The sequence below is a fragment of the Myotis davidii genome, unplaced genomic scaffold (assembly GCF_000327345.1).
Source record: "Myotis davidii unplaced genomic scaffold, ASM32734v1 scaffold175, whole genome shotgun sequence".
Lineage (NCBI taxonomy): Eukaryota > Metazoa > Chordata > Mammalia > Chiroptera > Vespertilionidae > Myotis > Myotis davidii.
Window position 1 is genome coordinate 3,676,060 of NW_006286972.1, and position 25,064 is coordinate 3,701,123.

General features: G+C 42.3%; 1 protein-coding gene across 7 annotated transcripts in view; it reads right to left on the bottom strand.

Moving 5' to 3' along the window:
• Positions 1-25,064, bottom strand: part of PCBP3 (poly(rC) binding protein 3) — a 175,357-nt gene that overhangs the window by 140,129 nt on the left and 10,164 nt on the right. For 6 of the 7 annotated variants that reach the window (XM_015560701.1, XM_015560704.1, XM_015560698.1 and 3 more), the window contains exon 2: positions 17,980-18,017. The gene's annotated coding sequence lies outside the window, so the exon portion shown is untranslated. Of the gene's footprint in view, positions 1-2,066; positions 2,086-17,979; positions 18,018-25,064 lie in introns of those variants that run through there. The other variant, XM_015560700.1, reaches the window with a different exon arrangement.

Consider the following 25,064-nt stretch of genomic DNA (forward strand, 5'->3'; position numbering starts at 1 on the left):
CTACTTTGCCCATAGTGTAATGATCCAAAATATTAAAATGATTCAAAATATTGTATATATAAAAATATATATATATATTTTTAACATAGTATATATTTTTTAAACTCAATGTATTTGGCACTGAAATGGCTAAAAAACTCATAAGTCAAAAAATCATAGTGGAAACAGACAACATTTATGAGTAAAGTGTAATAAAGTATTAGATATCTAAATTTGTGCATTGCAACAAACTACATTAGGAGGAAATGTTTAATTTTAAATGCTTACTTATATGAAAAGAAAGCTGAATATGAATGAGCAAACATTCAACATAAATTGGAAAAACAACAGCAAAATGAACCGTGAGAAGAAAGGAAATAAAAACAGAAATTAATGAAAGAGGAACATAAATGTTCTGTAAAATATCAATGTACTGAAAATTTTATTTCAAAATAAATTAATAAAAATTAAACTATATAAGTACTAGAATAAAACATGGGTAGTTTAATCTGAATGTAAAAAAGGCTATTTAACCATGCCTAAAAAAATTAGATTCGATAAAATAAAAGATAAATTTGACTTTCTAACAAGTAAAAACGTTTGGCATGGCAAAACAACCTGAGAAAATATTTATGACAAATAATAAATGAAAAAATATTTGCAACATATATGGCAGTATGAGAATAAACAAGTAATCTTTTCTGTCAAAGAAGGGAGTTTAGGCAACTGCCATTTTGGCTTGCATGACTTGCAGTTCCCCTGTAGGCCACCATTTTGAAACAGCAAAGGTCAACCTCTTCCTTTAAATTAGCTAACAGCCCAAGATTGTGAGCCTAAGCTCTTCCAATCAAGAGTGAGGAGCAGATCATGTGTATCAGGAATAAAAACCTGAGTGGACCTTTCACTCAGTGTACGTACTGCCAGACTCTGTGTTGGTGTGTACCTTTCTGCAGAAGTAAAGATATTTGCCTTGCTGCCTTGCTCCCAAGTATGCTTTGTGTGCTACCAGGACCCCTGATTTTAGGGGCTCGCCTTATTTCTAACAGCAGCAAAAAGAATAATATTCCTAATATACAAAAAAAAATTTTTTTTAATTGAGCGGCAAAAACAGACCTAAAATCCTATAGAAAAATAAGCAAAAGACATAAAAAATTATACAAATCTGTCTTTAAACTTTTGAAAATGTGTTTCATTTCACTCATAGGAATAGAAATGCAAATTAAAACTATACTGAGCTACCATGGCTCTCCTGTCACTTTGGCAAAAACTGACAGACTTAAGAACATACTCTTCAGGGCAGGCTGTAGTGGGAAAGCAGGCTAATAAACTGGTGGAGTGGGATGGCAAGTGGGGATAACCCCTAAGGAAGGGAATCTGGAAACAACTAGCAAAACAATACACATGCACTTTCCAATAAAGTCAGCTGTCCCACTTCTATAAGACATGATAATAAAAAATAGCAGTGACATGACTATTCATCACAGTTTATAATTGCAGAATAACATAAACTTAGCTATACTAGCATCATGGAGAGTGAAGAGATAAACTATGGGAGATCCACACAATGGAGCAGCACCAGACAGCAGGAAAAAAGGATCCAGAAGCTCTCTGTGAATTGGTGTGAAGGGACTTTCAGACAAAAAAAACACCAAGTGCAAAGAGTATATACAGATGGTTGCATGACACCGAAATGCAATTAATGCCACTGAATAAGATACTCACAAATGGTAAAAATAGCAAATTTTGTTACATATTTTACCACAATAAAAAAATTAAAAAAACATATAAAACATATATAACAACATATATTATATAAATTTTGTGTAAGAAAGAAGAAAAACATAGAATATATCTATATCTATATCTATATCTATATCTATCTATATCTATATCTATAGACATATAGATATAGACATAGATATATAGATATAGTTTTTTTCCCTAAAAAAGTAATACAAGAAGACTAAACCACACAAAAAAAGTAGCAAAAGAGAGAGAGAGACTTGTTAGTGACAGTTTAACCAATGGCCCTTAGCGATGGAAGGAGAGGCCCAATCCAACCACCATGGGTGACTCAAACTACCAACCTGATGTCACTGAATGTGGAGTAGAACAGGGATGTGCAGAAGTGGTTCTCAGAAGCTGGTGAAAGACTACTTTACAACACTACCATCACCCGCAAGGGCGCAAGGGGTGGGCTAATGATAAGAGAAAGGATTGTAAATATTGTCAATACAATAAATATTGTATTTATTACATATGCCCATATACGTATATATGTATGTGCACTTGTATATTTGAATGCATATATGTGCACACATGTTTGTGTACATGTGTATGCATGTATTTTCCATCTCTGTCCACGGACAGGGGTTAGGAGCTATAAGTACACCTAGTACCCAAATTTGCTTAATAACATTTCCCATACTACGAGAAAGCAGAGCCCTTCAAAGAAATGCTGATTCCATGGCTAAGCAGGTTAGGCACTGGATGAGCTTGAAACATGATACAGGGCATGTTAAAAATAAAAATTAAAAAATAAATAGGGAGAGGGAAGAAAAGGGAGAAAGGGAAGGAAGGCAGAAGGGAAGAAAGAATGTAAGGTGTTACCGTCTAAATGTGCATGTCCCCAAATTTATATGTTGAATCCTAACACCCAATTTGATGGTATCAGGATGCAGGGCCTTTGGGAGATAATTAGGTCATGAGGGTGGGGCCCCATGATGGAACTAGTGCCCTTATAAAGGGGACCCCAGAAAGCTCTCTGGCTCTTTCTACTACGTGAGTGCAGTGAGAAAGTGTCTAGTTGCAATTGAAGATAGTTTCACCAGAACCCAACCATGCTAGCACCCTGATCTTGGACTTAGCCTCCAAAATTATGAGAAATAAATGTCTGTTGTGGATAAGCCACCCGTTTGTGATACTTTGTCACAGCACCCTAAACAGACTGATGTAGGGCTACTACAAGAAGGGAAGGAGGAGGAATGAAATCATAGGAACATACCCAGGACCAGTAATCAGCCTGGAGGGCTCTTGCTGATCTGGGACAATTTGTGCGCCAAAGTCATTGAGGACAGTGGAGAATTATAAAGTAGAACAGTGATGAATTTAAAAAAAAAATATTTTATTGATTTTTTACAGAGAGGAAGGGAGAGGGATAGAGAGTTAGAAACATCGATGAGAGAGAAACATCGATCAGCTGCCTCCTGCACACCCCCCACTGGGGATGTGCCCACAACCAAGGTACATGCCCTTGACTAGAATCGAACCTGGGACCCTTCAGTCCACAGGCCAACGCTCTATCCACTGAGCCAAACCAGTCAGGGCAGAACAGTGATGAATTTAAAAACAGGAAGCTATGAAAGTAAAATGATAATACACAGATAAACAGAAAGGGAAGAGGGGAGGGCTTCTGCTCACAGCAGATGGTCAAGCACTAACAGGTATGCATAGAGAGTGTTCGATTACACAAATATCACTTTGCAACCATCACAGTAAAGACTGGTCTAGCCAAAAATAATGGATTCCCAGTTTTCCTGAAGATCAGGATATCTGCATGTTCTTAAAAGCCTTCCCACTGATTTCTTATTAGTGCAAGAAGGAAAGTAGTCAGTATCCTGGGGAGAGACTGGGCAAGTCCTTGACCAAGTGAACAGCTTAATGTACTCAAAAGGGCAGCCGAGCATTTTGTGTCCAGATGTGAAGCCCATCTCACACACGGAGAGTCCAGCCAAGAACACACAACTGGAACCTCATCATGAGGAACCAAGAAAAGAGAAGGACCATCTTCACAATCTCAATGTCCTAAGAGTGCTAGAAAGGCTATGAATATGTTCCAGGTTGAAGGAAGCTAAAGGCCCAAGGCAGCTAAATGTAACACCTGAGTCTAGACTGGCTTCAGTCCTGGAGAGGAACCAGTGCTGTGGAAGATATGGCTGAGCTCATCAAGAACACTGGAATGCTGTGCAGAGAACACTGTCAATTTAGCAATCACAAACAGGAGATCCTATTCTTAGCAAACAGCAGCTCTACTAGAAATACAAATTAAAACCACAATTAAATATCACCTCACACCTGTCACAATGGTTATCATTAATAAATCAACAAATAGCAATTGTTGGCAAGGATATGGAGAAAAGGGAACCTTTGTGCACTATTGGTGGGAATACAGATTGGTGAAGTCACTATGGAAAGCAGTATGGAGTTACCTCAAAATTTTAAAAATGGAACTGCCTTATGACCCAGAAATTCCAATTCTGAGAATTTATTTGAAGAAATACAAAACACTAACTCAAAAGAATATATGCACCCCTATGTTCACTGGAGTGTTATTTATAATAGTCAAGATTTGGAAGCAGCCCAAGTGTCCATCAGTTGATGAGTGGATAAAACAGCTATGGTACATTTACGCAATGGAATACTATTTGGCTGTAAAAAAAGAAAAACGTTTTACCTTTTGCAATATGACAGCATGAATGGACATGGAGAATATTATGCTAAGTGAAATAAGCCAGTCAGAGAAAGACAATACCATATGATTTCACTCATAAGTGGAATTAATTGAACAAACTGAACTAACAAGCAAAATAAAAATAGGCTCATAAATAGAGAGCAGGTAGACAGCTCTTGGGGAGGGGTTATTGGAGGGGGTTGAGAGATTGAGCAAACAAGAAAAAAGAGAGAAAAAACTCATGGACATGGGCAACAGTGTGGTTTCTGTGGTGGTGGAAGAGAGTGGGGGGAATAAACAGTGATGGAAAAATAAAATAATTGTTAAGGGGAAAAAAAGAAAGAAAAAAACAATAGCTCTGTTGTTTCCCCATCCAAATCTGTACTGACTCCTTAGGGAGTGACTTCTAAGAAGCTTCCCACACTCTGTCTCTTAATCTTCAACCTTTGTCTCTTTGCTAACTCCTCTTCAGGTTTCAAACTTAATTCAAGTAGCTCCTATTAAAAACCAGACAAACAGCTCTCTCCTAGACCTGCATTTTCAGAATCAGACACATGAACAGCACCTCCACCATCAATGCCAGCCTGGTCAGTCCACATCGTCCCATCCATATTACTAAACTGAGCTTCCTTTTCAGTCACACCAAAACCAATGACACCTTTAGTCCTCATCTTACTGTACTTTTCTCCTTCAACCTAAAAATAAAAAACAACAACTTTGTGACAATGGATGGTGTTACCCTGGGCACACTTAAACAGGTACTCTCCCAAACTGCTCATGAAAATGGAAAATGCTCCAATATCCTGGAAGGTAATTTGGCCACAAGAACTTAAAGTCTGAACTTCTTACAATTTAATACTAATGAAATGAAGGCGGTTAAGGAAAGTTCTGGAATGGGAGCTCTGGGCTTGTCTCTGCTCTGGTGCTAACTTCAGTATCCTTATTGATGAAGCAGGATAATCAAAGACCTTGGAGAATTGTGGGGACTGAGTGAGGAACTGGGGCTTGGAACACACCAATGACTGTGGAAACCATTTTTTCACATGGTCACATACCTATTTCTGGAAGATACCAACCCCTCACCATCTGGCAAAAGCTTAAATGCCTGAAGAACCTGCCATCCTCTTGGCTAGGTTATTGTCCCCCCTCTGGGACTAGGCAAGACAGGTAAGGTGATCCAGTCTCACAGATGGGGAAGCAGTGCAGATGAGAACATCGACCTAGCCAAGGTTACAGGGTGATGAGGCCAGAGCTGGAAGCAAAACGCCTTCTTTGGATCTCCGGGCTGGCTCCACCAGCCCAGGTGAACTCCAACCAAAAAGTTTTTCCCATGATTTCTGCTCATGCTCTGCCAAATTCATACAAGGGTATAATGAGAACAGCTCACTGTTGTGCTCCCTGTAACAGCTGCACTCCAGCTGCCACCAGTCAGTCCTGCTGGCTCTGGCCCGAGACCCAGGCCCTGCAAAGACAGTGCCCATTCATTCAGTGGAGCTGAGAGGCAGCCTAATAACCAGCGTGTGAAGCAGGCAGGAGATAGTGGGTAAAATCCAGGACATTTTCTCAATTACAGGGGGAACAAAGCTGTGGGTTAGTCTTGTGCCCTGAAAGAGCAAAGTAGCCAGAGTACTTGGAAAAGGTCAAGGCCCATGCTGAAAGCCTCCTTCTGCTTCAGTGTAACTGCAGTGTCACTGCTACCCTTCATATCCAAAGATAATGTGGCCTCTCTGATAAAAGTAACAAGATCCATGGTAGCAGGGGAATGCGCACTAAATCGAATGGTATAATCTGTAAGTGCCGCTGGAATTCTGAAGAAAAAAAAACCAAAGAAGCCTAAAGTAAGCAGAATGAGTTTGCTTAAACATAAAAATAGAGCATCCTTGGCCCTTTTGACTAGCCCCAGGTAGAACATATCAGGCTATTCGCAGCCATCCACACTTGGAAACACCTGACTCACTTGTGTTAAAGAGTCCGTATGTGAGTTGAACAGGCCGTGCACAGACAGGCTGTCTCCTGCTTGTCTGAATGTCTCCTAGAGGGGACTCGTCCTCCACCCCCGTACACCATTCATGGCCACCACAGACCTATGACAATAGTTCTCAGATCCATCACTGTCTCTGCACACGGAGCTGCCAGACAGCCTGGCAGTGCAGGCGCATAGGGCGGAATGAATGAGTCATCTCGTGAAAAGTAACCAGCTCCTTCATGCCAGGCTGCAATACGACCTAAACCTCTGGGAGAACAGCATGCTCCCACACCCTGTGAAAGGAAAAAGACAAAAAAAGACAAGTGCCTCAGATAAATGCCACCCAACCTCAAAAAAAAAGGAAAGCGAAGAAGAGGGAGAAGGTAAAGACCCTGATGCCTGAGGTCTCTCTGGCCATGGCTCTCCATTCCCTCTCAGAGGCCCATGAGGAGTGCCCATACCCATTGTAAATAGGGTATAAAATAAAAAGTGAGACTGTGAAACTGCAGAGGGGTCTGATGTCAGCTAGGCTAGAGGCCTGTGCAGTCATATGCACTTCACCATCACTCCTGGAGACAATGTAAAAATGTCCCCTCACTCCTGGAACTAGACAGTGATGGTGAACCTATGACACACATGTCAGAGGTGACACACGAACTCATTTTTTTGGTTGATTTTTCTTTTTTAAATGGCATTTAAATATATAAAATAAATATCAAAAATGTAAGTCTTTGTTTTCCTATGGTTGCAAATATCAAAAAATGTCTATATGTGACACAGCACCAGAGTTAAGTTAGGGTTTTTCAAAATGCTGACACGCCGAGCTCAAAAGGTTCGCCATTACTGAACTAGGACCTCCATGCCTTCACTCATCGTCCTGATTCTGAGCCCCATAATTCGACAATGAAATAGTATCTTGGTGTGGGGGTTAAGCAGGTGGGCAGTGACCATGGATGTTGGAACTCCTGCCAGATATCCAAGAGAAGGCCAGCAACACTCCCCAAGACTATAGACTCCTACATCAAGCCAACATCCTGGCCTAACAGCATGTGGGCTATATACCTACCTGTCAAACAACTCCTCCTGGTAGTCCCTTCCCTTACATGACAATACAATGACATGAAGCTACACATACCTCATCAGTCCTTGTGGCAAACAGCTAGCTATTCTCCCAAATACATTCTCCCACCTCCATGACAACAGACCCAGGGACCACTCTGCCACATCACTGATATACAGTTGTCCTGTTGGTATTCAGTGGTCCTGTATGATACCATTGGTAAGCAGTGGTACTGTATGAACTCTTGGTGTGCATGGTCCTGTATGACACCTTTGATGTGCAGTAGTCTCCTGTATGATACTGTTGGTTTGCAGTGGTCCTGTATCGCACCATTGGTATACAGTGGTCCTGTGTGACACCGTTGGTAAGCAATGGTCCTGTATTAAATCGTTGGTGTACATGATCCTGTATAACAGCATTGGTATGCAGTGGTCTGGTACAACACCTTCAGCATGCAGTTGTCCTGTATAACTCCACTGGTTTGCAGTGGTCCTGTATATCACTAGTATACAGCTGTCCTGAATAACACCATTGGTATGCAGTTGTCCTATATAACTCCATTGGTGTGCATTGTCCTGTATAACACCATTGGTTTGCAGTGGTCCTGTATAACACCACTGGTATATAGTTAGCTTGTATAATAACTTTGGTTTGCAGTGGTCCTAGGTAATACCACTGTATACAGTTGTCCTGTATAATCCTGTTGGTTTGCAGTGATCCTGATGATACCATTTGTTTGTTGTGGTCCTGTATGATGCTGTTGGTTTGCAGTGGTCCTGAATTAATTATATCATGGGTGGTCAGTTTTGCATTTGTTTTGCATTGTCCACTTTTTACCATGGTTCAAGTTGGCATAATTTGCACTTCACATCCTTGAAGTGCTGCTGTTTACCCTCCATGCACCCTTTCTGCTTCTACAGGATGAGAACACAGGAGATGCATGTACATTCAGTTGTATCAGAGGTCATGCCAACTAAGTGTGGTAGAACCACACACAGAAAAGCAGGCCACCCAGAATCTTGGGTGGTCATGGCCTCTGGGCCAGAGGCCTCCTGGAGTCCCCAGGACTGTTATGTCCAAGAAACAAACTTTTCCTTATTAAAGGTGCTGTGCTTGGGGAGCTCTGTTTCAGCCAATGATCTCTCCCTAGTGTAGCCCCCATGGGTTCAGCTATGATCTCGGCACATATATCTCCCAGGTTTCTCAGCCCGCACTCTCATCTCAGCTCATAGCGGGGGTCCAAAAGACCCTGGGACAAATCTCCCTTGGATCCCACACAGAAGTGAATCAGCTCCCAAAGTCCAGACTCTCTTCTCATTGCACGTGCTCTTCCCATCTCTCCAGCGACATTCTCTACATATCGCTCTTGGGTGTACCACACTTTCTGTGTGCTCCCTCCTCACCCCAGTGACTCACTGTGTCCGCCTCTGCAGGACCCCAGCCAACAATCATCAGCCCTGGCCAAGTTCGGGTCACCACTCCTACTTGACAACCACATCCCCAAAGGCTCGATGTGCCCATCTTCACTGAGCTAGACAGGCCACATTCTCTGAATGTCAAGCTTTAAAATTGTAAACAAAAAAAGTATAGTCTTCCTCAACATGGGAAAATCACCTAGAACATTTTAGAACAAAGACTGGAAATGACAAACATTTTATGAGAACAGGTCATATACTAGGTGTACCGGTTAATAATGCGGATTTTTTTCAATAGCGTTACACATATGTTGATATATATGCGATTTGATATGTATGCTATTTTGTTGTATGACAACAAGCTTCAAAACTTCATATGTCAAATTTGTGAAGGTGTTAACATCATAGATATTTTTACAGTTAAAAATGTCGAATTTTGTGTGCCAAAAAAAGAGCATTTGCAGGAAGTTTTAATTCATTATTTTGAAGAAAAGTGCTGCTGAATACTTCGGGAAGCTTATGGTGAACATGCCCCATCTCAAGATATTTGTGAACGCTGGTTAAAAACCTTTAAATGTGATGATTTCGATGTGATAGACAATGTCCAGGTCAACCGAAAAAGTTTGAAGGCCAACAATTACAAGCATTATTGGATGAAGATGCGTGTCAAACTCAAAAACAACTTGCAGAAAGATTAAACGTTGCTCAGCAAACAATTTCTGATCATTTACAAGCAATGGGAAAAATTTTAAAGGAAGGAAAATGGGTGCCATATCAACTGAACAAAAGACAAATGGAACAGTGAGACACTGTCTGACCTTGCATATACCTTTCCCATACACACAGCACTGTGCACGGCACTCAGGAACACATGGGGCATGAAGAAAGGGAGCTGCAGACGCATACACCACTCCCATCTATGCAGAGCGGGCCACCCGCTGTATTTACCAGACCTTGCTCCTTCAGATTACCATTTGTTCCAATCAATGGCACACACATTTTTTTGATCAGTACTTCAAAACATATGAAGAAGTGGGAAATTGGGTCTCTGAATGGTCTGCCCCAAAATAAGAAAAGTTCTATTGGGACGGTATCCACAAATTACCTGAAAGATGGGGGAAATGTGTAGCTAGCAATGGACATTACTTTGAATATAGCACTTCTGATGTTTCTCTTGAAATTATTGTGTTTTCCTTGATTACAAAATCCTCATTACTAACCGATACACCTAGTAAAAACCAATGGGCCTGGCCAGTGTGGCTCAGTGTTCGAGTATCCACGTATGAACCAGGAGGTCACGGTCTGATTCCCCGTCAGGGTATATGCCTGGATTGTGGGCATGATCCCCGAGAGGGGGTGTGCAGAAGGCAGCTGATCAATAATTCTCTTTCATCATAGATGTTTTTATCTCCCCCCCCTTTCCTCTCTGAAATCAATAAAAATATATATGTAAAAAAACAAACAAACAATGAGATGGTGTTTAAAGTGTCTTGAAAGAAAACTGAGAGCCAGATACATTGGTTAGAAAACAGGTTAAAGCCCTGACCAGTTTGCTCAGCCCCCACCAGACCCTCAGCCTAGGGTTCCAGAGTTGGGAAGAGAAATCTCTATAACTTTGAGCTATAAAAACTAGCAGGGATTGTGGCTGAGTGACATGGAGACTGCTGGAGACCCAGACAGCTCCTCTTAAAGGGCCAGCACATGGACTTACACAGTCCTGCTTCTTCTGAGCTCCAGTGCCAGGTGGTGGCATTGGGGGAACCAGGGATATATGGAGAGGAACTGGACTGTCTGGCATTAGGGCAGGAACTCGGGGGTGGCTTTCTCCCATACAGGAGTGCTCACAGGGGTTGTTCCTGTGCTAGGACCTCCCCCTTCTCAGAGCTGACTGGCAGCCATATCTGACTTTCCAACAGCATGGCCCACACTGTTTGCTCAGCCCTGGTGATTCTCTGAAACTCTGCCCCATCCAATTTGCAGCCCCACCCAAGTTGTTTGCAGTAGCTTTTCATAGGAATGGCCTGTCCTGGCTCATGCTTCAGACTCTGCTCAAACAAGCAGCAGCTGGCATCAGTGTGCCCCACACTTATCATTAAAAGACCCAAGACCTGGCACTAACACCACCCTGCCTTGCTTCACAGCTGGGCCTCGCTGGGCACTTCCAAACCCAATACAAATAGAAGCCTCTCTGTAGCTCCTGCCAGGTAGCCCCAGACAGTGGCTGACTTTGCACCTCCTGAGAGGCCCCAGAGCCAGTGCATGTGCTGGACACCTTCAGACTATGGCAGATTATAACTTTACACACCCACAAACAACACACTCAAGGGGCAGACTCAGTGAGTACCAAAGCCCCACTAAAACAAGTCCTGCTCCACAGTGGGTAGCTCCTGAACAGCAGCTCTCCCACTGTAGTTGCAGCTGGTCCTCATAGCCAATTGGCCTGGAAGTCAATCCCCCCAATTACACCAGCAGCAATCAATGCTCAACTATAACAAGACTGTGCACACAGCCTACACAGTACCTAGAGTTCCTAGATCAGGTGACTGGGGAAGCTAAGCCACTGGGCCCCACAGGACACCTAAGACATAAGGCCACTCCACCAATTCCAGGAGACATAGCAACTCTAACTAATACATATAAACAACACAGGGAAGAAGCCAAAATGTGGTGACAAAGAAACAGGTCACAAATGAAAGAAATGAAAGCAAGCATTGGACATAGAGTTCAAAATAATGATTATAAGGTTACTCAAGGATCTTAATGAGAGCTTCAAGGAATCTAATGAGACTTTCAAGGATCTTAGTAAGAATTTCAAAGATATGAAAAAGGACCAGTCAGAAATTAAGCACACACTAACTGAAATAAAGAATATTTTACAGGGAACAGTAGAGTAGAGGATTCTGAGAATCAAATCAATGATTTGGAATATGAGGCAGCAAAACACACCCAATCAGAAGAGCAAAAAGAAAAAAGAATCCAAAAATATGAAGATAGTGTAAGGAGCCTCTGGGACAAATAATTAAAATGCCAAGGATTAAAGACAAAGAGAGAATCTTAAAAGCAGCAAGAGAAAAACAGTTAGTTACCTACAAGGGAGCACCCATATGACTGTCAGCTGATTTCTTAACAGAAACTTGGCAGGCCAGAAGGAAATGACAAAGAATATTCAAAGTAATGAATAGAATTGACCTACAACCAAGACCACTCTACCCAGAAAGACTATCATTTAGAATTTAAGGTCAGATACAGAGCTTCACAGACAGGAAAAAGCCAAAGGAGTTCATCACCACCGAACCAGTATTACATGAAATGTTCAAGGGTATTCTTTAAAAAGAGGGAGAAGAAGAAAAAGAAAGATTAAAAAATATGAACAATAAAATGGCAATATATACATATCTATCAACAATTGAATCTAAAAGTCAAAATAAACGAACAAGAATTCTAATGAACAAAATAAACTGGAAATATGGAACAGATTAATAAATTTCAGAGTGAAGGGGGAGGAGGGTGGGAAGAGATTAATCAAAGAGCTTATATGCATATATATACATTACCTATGGACACAGACAATAGGGTGGTAAAGGCCTGGGGCAGGATTGGAACTGGGTAGAGGAGGGCAATGGCAGGAAGAATGGGAGACATCTGTAATACTTTTAATAATAAAGATTTAAAAAAAAACAAATAAAGAAAAGACTAAATAACTATAGTGGAATAGCTGGATCTGTTGTACACCTGTGTTCTTGGACACACAGTAACAGTTACTGTGTGTTGCTCTCATTTAGCCACCTTGAGGTCAATTTGGCAGTTACACATTATACCTCTTAAATTATCTATGTCCTTTAACCCAGGAAATCTACATGGATAAATACTGTACACTATCTCACAAAGAAGGGAAGCCAATTTACGTACAAGGATGCTTGCCTCTCCACTAACTGTTGTTAGTAACAGAGCTGAGAAAAACCCAAATTTATTAAACAAAAAGGAAATTATTTAATAAGTGCCTACCATCCATAGAATGGAAACTATGCAACCTTTAAAAAATGAGATTTTTCGAACTGGGTGACATGATACATTTTACAATATTCCATTCTGGTTAAAAGCAGGGCACAGGTATGTATGCACCTTAATCCCTAATGTGAAGTCTTCGGTGAAACAGACCAAAACATCTGCAGCTGTGCCATGGGCCCAGTAGGCCCCCAAGCACCAACCACCAGCAGGGTCCTCACTGAGCATCAGGAAAGAGCTCACACAGCATGGGGCACAAACAAACATGGGACATTATGGGAAGGCGTTGCTCTATGGGTCTAAAGCTGCAGAGCTCCAGCCCTGGAAGAAAGACTTTTTCATCAAATTCAAGAGGCAGACGAACAGACAGTCAAACTACAGCAGGAAGGCTGGGGAAGGTGGGAGGGCAGGAGGAGGGGTGGGTAAGAGATCAACCAAATGACTTGTATGCATGCATATAAGCATAACCAATGGACATAAGACACTGGGGGTAGGGGAGGCCAGGGGATTGTCAAGGGCGGGGGGGAAAAGAGGAGACATATGTAATACTCTTTGTAATACTTTAAGCAATAAAAAAAAAAAAAAGGAAAAAAAATTCAGGAGGCAGAGGCCATGTGAACCAACCCAGTGGTACAGACAAAGCCCTGCTGGGAAGGACCAGATGGCCACACACTCCAGCTTGGCCCTGGCAGGAGCACAGAGAGGAGGGTACAGAGAGACCCTGCTTTCATAACTATTATTTTGTAAAATAGTTATTTGCTATATAACCTTTCAATTTTATTTTTAACAAAATTATAAATGTACATAATTAAAGTCAAAGAATTCCATAAAGCTTATGGTGAAAACAGTGTCCCTTCTGACAGGCATCTCTCTTGGTTCTTTTCTCTTCTTTTGGTATTTCTTTTCACATTTCTAATTCCCAGGTTCAGTTCACTTGTCTTGGCTTTACAGTCTGTGTCATCCGCTAACCTCCGACTATGAACATGAGAATTAACCCTTAGAGTCACCCACGCACCTCTACCTGCTCAGGTCTGACCATCAGTCTTCAGTACCCATTCTCAGGACACTGTCAAGACATGCACGTGGGAGCTCTGGAACCTTATTCCTCCTGCTGCATCCCCCTTCTTGTACCATGTAGGGGCGTCCTGGAGTTAATAAGGATTTGCTGAGTGTCCTGGTACTCATGCCAATTTATCTTCAAACTCTCAGCCAGGGATTACTCAAACACAGCAGGAAACAGCCTGTGTGATCTCCTGCAGCCACCATCTTCCTACTCCCAGTCCTCACCCTGCCTGCTCCACTCACTCACATCCAATAGTCCATCTCAGGTTTCCAATGTTCTTGGGCCAACAGAGCAGAGGTTGGCTCCACTTTCTGCTTAGAACAGTCCCCTCTACTATGCCTAAAGACTGTGGCCCACCCCCCAGGGGAAGAAACTGCAGTCTTCAGCCAGGGTAGGGAAGGGATCGTCAGGCTAGGTGGGGCTGAGAGTCTGACTGCTTCTTAAACAGGCTTTACACCAATTTTCTATTTCAGCCCTATTTTTATTGCTGGCCCCATTTTCAGAGTTATATGGTAATGTCATTCCTGAGACTTGGGGGGAACAACTGTTGCAATGCAGTACATTCAACTCCCAGCCCCGCCCCCGCGCCCTCCCCCCGTCCCAAACACACACACACACACACACACACACGCCTCTTAGCTTTCTATTTTTCAGATCTGCTAGGTTCCTTTGCTTGTCTATCTGCCTTCCAAATTCCCAAATTCTGTCACCTTCTCTCTTAATCTCTTGGTAACTTGTGCCCTTTTAGTGAGTTTTTAAAAGAAACAGAGGTCACTGCGAAATTAATCTCCTATTTTGGCTGAAAAGCAAGGAAGGAAATTTTTTATTTTAAGATGGGAGCAATCAAGTCATTTTGGATGCTAACAGAGGTGATCTGTCAGTGAGAAGAACCTGAAGCCCAGGAGAGAGGTGGCACAACTTAGGTAGCAGCAAGTCCCTAAGTAAAGGAGAGGGGGCCTGCCCTAGGACACAGGGAGCACTGGGCAAAGAGGTGGATTGGCAGCATTCCGGATAAGAAAGAGGCACAGTACCAGTTGAGACTGAAATCTGAGAAAGGAAGATCAGATGTACAACCATGGTCTCAGATAAAAAAAGCAAATCCACTGGAGAGGTGTGGCCAGGGTCAGGGCAGGGATGGATGCTGTGCCAAGGCCCTCGCGAGGGCCAGTCTGCAGGGTTACATGGTCTCCCCAAAATACCACGCAGTTTTTGTGCCCAGTAGACACTCAAACACAGGAAGGAGTCAGGGGTGTTCGTGAGAAAGTGATCGCAGAGCGGCCCTGTGAACGAACTGCAGGCTATGGGCAGCAGGGTCACCAAGAAGGACACAGCAGGAAGGGTCCTCTGAGGGAGGAGTCTCGGTCAGCAAGCTCATCGGCACAGCTCTCCTGCCTGTACTCATTTTGGTGATTTTTTAAGTTCTTTTTTTCAAATGTTCCAAAACTTCCAATCCTACAGAGAAGCTGTTATTATAATACGATGCAGGAAAAAAACTGAAAAACAAAAAACCAATTCAGTACTACAAAGACTAAAAGACTTCGAAGTAAATAAATTTTTCAACAAATTCTCATTATCATTATCTCTTAATTTCCTTCTCTAAATGTAGTCTAAGGCCCAGTCCTGAGCTTGGCGCAGAAGGGGCTCTGCCACCAGCCAGCTGCGGGAGCCTTGCTTTGTGTAAGCACAGGCCAGAAGTCTGTCTGCGGCTTCACTATGTTCAGATGCCCTTCACCTCAAAGAAAGTGTGGAAAGTTCTCAGAGATGTGCAAATGGAAACTCAAGTTCTTCCAAAGCCACCAGTTCCCTTGGGCATCACCCACTGCAGATGAGCTCTTTATTGGCTCATCCCACTCCCAGAAATCCCACCGGAAGACACTGCAGGGCTCAACCAAGATTGCCAAGGGAAGCAGAGCCGTTTCTGTTCCAGCCAGCTAAGTGCTCCTAATAGCCCCCTCCAAACCTGCAGAAAAGGCCACAGGTGCCCTATAAAAAGCTGGCTGCCTTCACTTAACCGAGCCTCAGGGAATTCCCAGAGTCCCCATTGCAACCCTCCGGAACCACAGTCTTGATGGTTCAAACACATTGTTTGTCTCTGCCTCTCTTCTGATGTGGAATCCACCATGCTGTACACCACAGACAGCGTGGGTAACTTAGCCAGCCTAGTCCACCCTGGCATGATGATTCACCTCCAGAGCTACATCCAGTCCGAACTCAGGTGAAGGAATTTGGACAAGACCAAAATCTAAGGGGAAAGAGGCCCAGCCCATATAGGACGTTGTTTATATGCCTGAGTTCAGGGGCCTTTCCCTTGGGGTTTCTGTGAAAATTAGATTCAGATTTGCACAATTACAACATTGGTCCCAAGCCAGAAGGAATTTGGATGTCCTCTATGTAACAGCTTTAGTCTAAAAAAAGACTCCCTGGTTCCCCACCCCTACACTCAGCCCCCATTCCTTTTAGAGCAAGAGTAGCCTCAGGATGAACTTCTAGGCCCTTGATGTGTGTGTCCCTACTGCCCACTGACCTCATCTCTTGCCTCTGCTCCTCAACTCCATTTGGCTCCAGCCACACTGGCCAGACACATCGCCCAGAGCCTCTGCTCTAGCTCCCCTTGGCCTGGAGGCCTTCACTCTCCAACACCCAAAGGACTCACTCCTGCACCTCCTTCATGGCTCTGCTCAGACGCCCCCTTCTCAGGGTTCGCACTGACTGACCATTCAAAACTGCATCCAGCACTCCTAAGGCCCTTCCCCTTCTTTGTTTACTCCACAGCAGCATTACCACCTGATACACTGTTACTTACAAGATTTATGTTTCATGACCCTCACAAGGATATAAGCTTAAGGCATTCCAGAAGAGTACCTGGCACATCACAGGCATTCCATAAATACTTGCTGAATAAAGGAAAGAACAAACAAGGTCTTTGTTCAAATAATTTGTTAAGTAAAAACTCTCTTTTTCAAATGTTGGTCTGTATTCAGTTACCCACCAGCCCTAAATACCTATGTGCACATGCCCCCAACTCCTTGCCACCATCTCCCAAGGGGCTGCTGATGAAGTCACTGCTCTGCTGTAGGCAACAGTCCTTGGAAGGTCAGTGGGCTGTGTCTATATCACCCTCCCACCAGAATGGCTGAGTTCAGCACTCCATGGTGGCCACTTAGGGCTGCCACCAAAACCACTTGATGGGAAGGGCAAACACTGAGTTCAGAGCCCACCTCACATCATCCAAGCAGCTTCCAGCCATCCTACCCCCATGAAGTCTCGTGCTTGTGAAGTCAGAGCCCTCGGCTCAAATCCCAATCTCACCACTGACCACCACAGTGACATCACCTTCCCGAGCCTTGGAAGTGGGTGGAACAGTACCTACCTCTATGGGGTCCTATGGGGACTGAGCAAAGTATTCAGACCAGCATAGCTAACACAAATCAGGCACTTCATAAACATTAGCTGCTCTTATGACTACATTTGTATTCCATAAAAGACTGCTGGAAATTTTTAGAAAATATTATTATAAATTTTAGAAAAACAGACCTCTTAAGGATAAATTGAAAAGGAATAATTTCAAGGTAGTTTTGTAAACTGGAGTCACAGCCACAAAGAGGGTATCCACAAGACCTAGACATGCCATCATGGCCACAGCACAAACTCATCACTGCCTGGCTGATGGGCACCACTGGAACATGGAGCAAAGGCATGTGTCTGGGCAGGGCACACTAACAACTCATCCTGAGGTCCAGTGCTGGACAGTTTGAGCAGGTTAACTTTGGAGAAGAAAGGTTAATAGAAAAAGAAAAAACTGCTTCTTCTCAACATTGGTTCTGCAAAAGCTAGAAGGGAAATTGTGTATATCACTGGCTCTGCTGTTGCACCCTGACCTGTAACAGGTCCCTCATGTGACATAAAATCAGGCCACAATGAAGGGCAGCAAGACACATGGCTTCATATGCAAGCAAGATTTTAAAAATCAACTGACTTAGAAATAATCACTCAATTTAAAGACATAATCTCTATAAAGGCATTGTAAGAAGCACTACTTACATGGAACCATGTGAAGACCGTCTCTCTTGTAGATAACCCTGTAAACAGGTTAAAAAATTATTATAATTGTAAATCACATGTAGAAAATAATACAAAGAATGCTCTGTCACCTTAGACATAAAACTTCATCAAACCAAAGTAATTTATTTTTGAAACATAATCATAAACCAGTTACTTGGAAAGTCAAGGTAGTTTTCCAGAGAAAGAATTCTATAAAAAGCAGTTAGAGTCTAAGCTGAGTCTGGAACTTAAAAGATACCAATAAATGAATGCTCAGAGACCCAGATTTCCCTAAACCCTAACCAGACGAAGGAGGCCTACCTGTGCAAACTTCAATGGCAGGTAAACAACAACACCAGAGCCTTCTTAGGCAGCTCAAAGACCTCAGTCCAGTGAGGATTGAAGAGGATGGGGGTGTCAGAAACTGCCAAAGGAGGATATCCACTTCTATCCATGACAGAAGAAGAGGAATAGACTCTTCTCAAAATTTTGAGAAAAAAGAACCACAACAACAAAAAACAGATAAAAGACCTGAGACAGGTGTTCAGACACAGGTCAACAGGCATCATAGGAAAATGATCCCTGAGGGAAAGAACAAAGTGATGCATCCTGATTGCCCAGTCTGAAGTGTGGTGAGAGTTTCCAGGCCACAGTGCGGAAAGCGGGTGGGGTGGTAGGGCAGGTAAAGCAAAGGAAGTCCTGAGAGGAAGAAACAAAGTTGTGATTCAGGGAGGCAATGGAGGCTAAAATGAGCAGGGCAGAGTACCAGAAAGGAGAGGGCCACACAGAGAAGTGTGGAGAGACCTGTAGGGAGGTGGGGGGAGGTGGTTCACTTCAGTCTTCACCTGGACACCAATTAGCACATGTGAGTGAGCAAGCTACCTGTAACCAGAAAGAGCCAACAGAAGAAAAGCAGGACAACAGGCATTGTAGCTCCCACAGCTCTAGAAAGAAATATGTTCACTCCCAACAACCAGACCAGGGAACCTTATGGCACAGGGACCACAGGGCTGAGCTCTTGGAAGAATGTCACCTCAGCAGAAGGGCCACATTAGCACCAGACAAAACTGGTGTACTAAACTAGAAACTGCCTAACAATGTCCAGGTATATATCCAAAATAAATGAAGGCAGTGAATCAAACAGATACTTGTTCACAGCAACACTATTCACAATAGCCAAAATGTGGAAACAACCCAAATGTCCATCAATGGATAAATGAATAAATAAATTGTGATATATCCATGAAATGGAACATTCTGCAGTCATAAAAATGAATAAAGTACTGATACACACTACAACTCAGATAAACCTTAAAAACATGATATAAGTGAAAGAAGCCAAACACAAAAGGTCACCATACTGTATGATTCCATTTATATGAAACATTCAAAATACATAAATCCACACAGATAAAAAGTAGATTAGTGGTGTCCAGGGGATGGGGAAAAGGAGAAATAGGAAGTGACTACATACTGGATTCTTTGATGTGATAGACAAGTTAAAAAATTCTGAAACTGGGTGGTGGTTACACAATATTGAATGTACTGATTGCCACTGAATTGTACATGTTAAAATGATTAATTGCATCTTATGTAAATTTTACTTCAATAATAAATAAGTATCCTATCTAATAAATGAGTAATATGCAAATTAACCACCACTCCATCACAAAGATGGTAGCGCCCATAGCCACAACACGGCGGCGCCTAGTCCCTTCAGCCCCGCCGCTGGAATGTTTGGGTCTGTCGGCCCGGCCAGGGGTCACAGAGACCAAGTGGAGAGGCGGGATCCGCCCACTGCGTTAGTGGATCAAGCATCGCTGCTCTGCCGCCTCTGGAGTGTCTGGGGCCAGCAGGGCCTGCTTGGCCGTTGCTGCGGTGACCCGGGATCAGCCAAGTGCAGCCCAGGAGCAGCCAAGCACAGCCTGCAGGCAGCACTCAGCAGGGTCTGTTTGGCCGTCACCGCGGCGACCGTGAGCAGGCAAGCACGGCCCACAGGCAGCACCCAGCAGGGCCTGCTTACCCACTGCCATGGTGTGGAGCAGGCAGGCCCCACAGAGAGCAGAGAACCACGGGGAGTGGGCCCAAGCCATCAGTAGGACATCCCCTCAGGGCTCCCGGATTGAAGAGGGTGCAGGTCGGGCTGAGGGACCCCCCCACCCCGGGCACGAATTTCATCCACCGGGCCTCTAGTTAAAATATAATATAACAAAGGAATATTAAAAACTATTGCATACCAATAAATTTAATAACTTAGATGAAAAAATTAGAAGAATCAAGCTATAAAAACTCACTCAAGAAGAATTAGATAAATCTATATGTATTCAAGAAATTGAATTCAAGCTAAAAAACCTTCCCAAAATAAAAGAGCCAACCACATGGTTTCAATGGTGAATTTTACCAAATATTTAAGGAAAAAATAATACCGATTCCTTACTAACTCATTCTGAAAACTGAATATAAAAGAACACTTCCCAACACATTCTATGATGCAGCATTAACCTGATACCAAAACCACAAAAAGACACAAGTTAACACATCAATATTCCTCATATAGATGTTAAAATTATTAAATCTTAGTATATGAAATCCTACAATATAAAAAAGCATGACAAAGTGGATTTCAACTAGAGATGCAATTGGTTTCATGGTGTGTGTGTTTTCAAATCAATGTAATTGATTTTTATGTGGATGGACCGTATAAACTGACTAAAAAAGAAAAACAAAAAAAGAAAAGAAAAACTATATGATCATCTCAATAGATGCAGAAAAGGCATTTGACAAAATTCAATATCAATCATGAAAAAGTTCTCAGCAAACTTGGAATATAAGAGCACTTTCACATAAGGGTGAGAGACTGAGTGCTTACCCCCCAAGATCAGGAACAAAGCCAGGATGTCCCCTCTCAGCACTTCCATTACACAAGATGCCAGCCACACCAAGTTCATCTATCAATTCAATGCAATATCCATCAAAATCAGAGCAGGCTAAGCTGATTCTAAAATCTACATGGAAATATAAAGAGAATAAAACAGCCAAAACAACTTTCAAATAGAGAACAAAGTAAAAGAACTTATACTGTCTTATTTCAAGATAAAGCTACTCATAAACATAAATAAACTGGTCAAAGGAACAGGATGGAGAGTCCAAAAATAGTCCACACTTGGTTAACCATGTTTTACATTTTCTGTGTTATGGTTATGCTTTGACATTTGGGCCTTGCTGATCCTGGAAGTCTGCCCTCCTAGTGTTAGCCTATTCCTAGAGATAGGATAAACAATGCACCAGAGTACCTTTCACATGCAAACCACCAATCAGAGCTCACACCCCACCCCTCTGCTATGGGTCCTCATACTATGCCAACCACACCCCCTACTCACTCAGGGCCACGTACCAGATGATCAGGGACAGCCCCTCTGTTCCAAACCTGCTAGATGATCCAAATCAGTCCATCCTTAGCCTGCTGACCTTGTCTCACCCTTTCCTTCCCATGGAAACCACAATCAATCTCATACCTAGCCTCATCTACCTCCTAACCAACCCTGGTGATTCCCTGTGCAGTTGTGCATGGCATAGTGTGCCTTCTATTTTTAGGGACCCGAGAGGCTCAACTTCTTTCTTCATGACAGTTCTTTCCTTGTCTGCTGGTCTTACCATTCCTGATTCAAACAAGTCCCATGTACCATTAAAAACTTACATACAAATATGGCCCAACTGATTCTTGACAGATCTCAATAAGGGAAGAGCAAATATCACTGTTTTTACCTAAAACTAAACAGGCCATAGCAAAGATCTGACTTCACGAGGAAGACAGCCTTGACTCCAAATTTCTCCAGATTTGGGAGACCAAGTGTCTCATTAACTCACCTCCGGCAGCAGAGTGGATTCAGAGTTCTGCAGTGCCAACAGAAGTCTGCGGTAATTAGAGTTTAAAAGAGCCTCTGCAGGGGGAGAATAGGCAAAGCTGATTCAACTTCATTCCTACCACAGACCCCACCAATGCAATTACTGTTTTGAAGTAATTATACTCTTGGTGATGGTCTCAGCAGAAAATAAACGAGGTAGCCAGGCAGTTGATCTTCTTTACTCCTCCACCTCAAAAAATACTGTCTTAGATAAGGCCAATATGTGTAGTGGTAATGTAGTCAACAAGGCCAATGAATGCAGACCCTGAGAGCCCCTCGCCTGACCTGGGCCTGGCTTTGTCCTACGTGGCGTGCCTGTGCTCTCTGCCCTGGGACAGCAGGCTTTTCATCTTTCCACACTCCCTAGTGCAACTTTCCTTTGCGCAGAAGCTCGGGGTTATGCTTACAGTAGCTGCCACAACCCAGGAGGGAGCATTGTTTGTTTCATTTACTATTGAAGATATATCATACTCCACGTGTGTGAATACAGATATGCACACCCATGTTTCAATCCTTTTGAATAATATTGAACTTAATACACTATCAACTTCCAATAGCTTATAAAATAATTTTTGTATCAATCACACACATGGACTTATTAAATTAAAATATTAAACATTATTTTTACATTCTTAGTTTTCTGAGTGGGTCACTCTCGTTGGCAGAATCAGACAAGGAAAATCTGTTTGGCCTCTCACCAGGGGATTGAAGCTGCCTAAAATATATCTACTAGACTTTCTAGACAACCCCCTGAATAAGAGTTTTTTCAATCAGTGATAGAGCATTAGCTCTGCACACGCCTTCCTGGGACCTCCCCAAGAGCAGGTTGTCAACCAGTGCCAGGCCCTGGCAGGGGCAGCAGGTGAAGTGCTCAGTCCCTGTTCTTTATGATGAGTGTGTGTCCTGCAATTCTTGGTGTCTAAAGTTTGGAAAGTGCAGAAAGAGCAAGAAATATATTTAAAAGCACCTCCAATGTCCAGACAGAAGCACTGACAGCAGTAGAGTATATTTTCTTCTAGTAGTTCCTCATTATAAAATTTAGATATTTTTAAAACAAAATGAGATAGATCACATGTGCTTTCAAAACAATATACTATATCCAAATTTGTATATTTGTAGAAAATGTCCATAATAGCTTGTCTTTAGCCTTTTACTAATGTTTATTGATATTCAGAGAAATTTTCTCTGGAAATCAAACTCACCTTGCCTTGTTTAAAATTGCTTGCATTGTTTTTATGGTTAGAAAAATGCTTCTATATATCAAAGATCAGATTTCTTTTCACATAATTCTTCTCTAATTAAAATAAAATATTGTTTCTCTTATGAGTATAAAAGTGATGTATGTTCATTTAAGAAAGTTTAGGGAACTCATCAGTATGTATAAAAAAATACTAGCAGATACCAGCTCGCAGAAGCAGATGCCATAGACCTTTGGTTGTACCTCCTTGAGACCTTTAAAATACACAAAAACATACTCACCTACATACACACATGTACACACACACACACACACACACCTATATTTTATTTCATATAGATTGTTTTTATGTGTACTTTGGCCCCATATGCTGGCAGATTTCTTCACCTCATGAATCATTCCTGTAAACACTAATAGCCACCTAATAATCGATTGTGCTGTGAAAGTACAATAACTAATTTACTGAATCCTTTACTACTGGGCGTTTGGGCTGCCTCCAATTGTTAATGATTTGAACTCATGATGTAATGAACATTTTCTGTACATAAAATTAGTGGTTATCTAACTATTTCCTGAAGATAAATTCTAAAGAACAGAATTTTTAACCAAAATGCCTGAATATTTCTAAAGTTTCTGGTACACCAGGACTAAGAGCCCTCCAGAAACTTATCTCTCTCCAGTAACAAAATGACGATGTGAGAGTTAGATTTCTGTGATTCCTTGCCAAACTCCTTATTATAAACCTTCTCAAGATATGCCAACAAGATGGGTCCAAGAATGACAGGAATACATTATTCATTAACACTCATTTTTGCATCTTCTCACATTTGTCTGTACTTATGTTCCTTTTGTAAACTGCCTACTCAACATTTACCAGCAAAGTAACTAAATGACAGTTAATGAAACATATGAGGATTATAAAAAGGGAGGGCACAGAATTAATTTCTGGCCAAAGGTTCAATAACTATAAGTAAATATATCGTAGAAAAGAACAAATTCAGGTGTTTTTTTAATATTAGAATAAGAATTTTTAATGAACCTAATAACAATCTAATTGAATTAAAAGGAATTCCCTGTGAACTCAGGGCCATAAAAGGTCTGTCTCCAGTTCTCACTAAAAGTGGCCACCACACTCACAAATAGCCTGGAGTCAAGATTTTAGCCTCTAACACTGCTTTCCACAAGAAGAAAAAAGTTATTTGCCAAGCAGCTGTTCTATGACTTGAAGCAAGAAAAAGCAGAGGACCTGCAATACAGAGTTCTGACCGGAAAGCAGGTGCCTTTAAATGTCTGGGGCAGCACTGGGGCGGCAGCTGACTGGGTCCCAAGCCAGGCTGTGGGAAGCTCAGCATAAGACAGAATCATTATTATAGTTTAATCTAAAACAGAAGCTCAAGCTGAACTTAAGGTCCAAATCTTCTTAGAACCTGCAATCAAGTCACTCAGCCTAACAACTAATGGCTCGGAAGTGCAAAGCCTCACCTGCTAGCTGGTCTGTTGTGCCCCAGGAGGTGCAGAGATAAACTTTTGTAAAATCACTGTACCCTACAAGTAGAATGGTGCTAGAGAAATTCATTAAAACTGGCATATAGCCTTGGCCGGTTTTTCTCAGTGGTTAGAGCGTCAGCTCTCAGACCGAAGGGTCACAGGTTTGATTCCCAGTCAAAGGCACATACCTCAGTTTCAGGCTCCATCCCTGGCCCTGGTCCAGGTACATGTGGGAGGCAACCAGTTGATGTGTCTCTCTCACTTTCTCTTTCTCTCTCTCTCCCTCTCTCTCTCTCTCTCTCCCCACCCCAACCTCCTACTCCCCTCCACTCTCTCTAAAAAAAAAAAATCAATGGAAAAAATATCCTCAGGTGAAGATAAAAAACAAACAAACATAAAACACAAAACTAAGTGCATATATCTTTTTAAGATTTACATGCAGTAATAAATTTTGTAATCATTGTATTTCCGCATGCTTTTACTGCCAATGTATT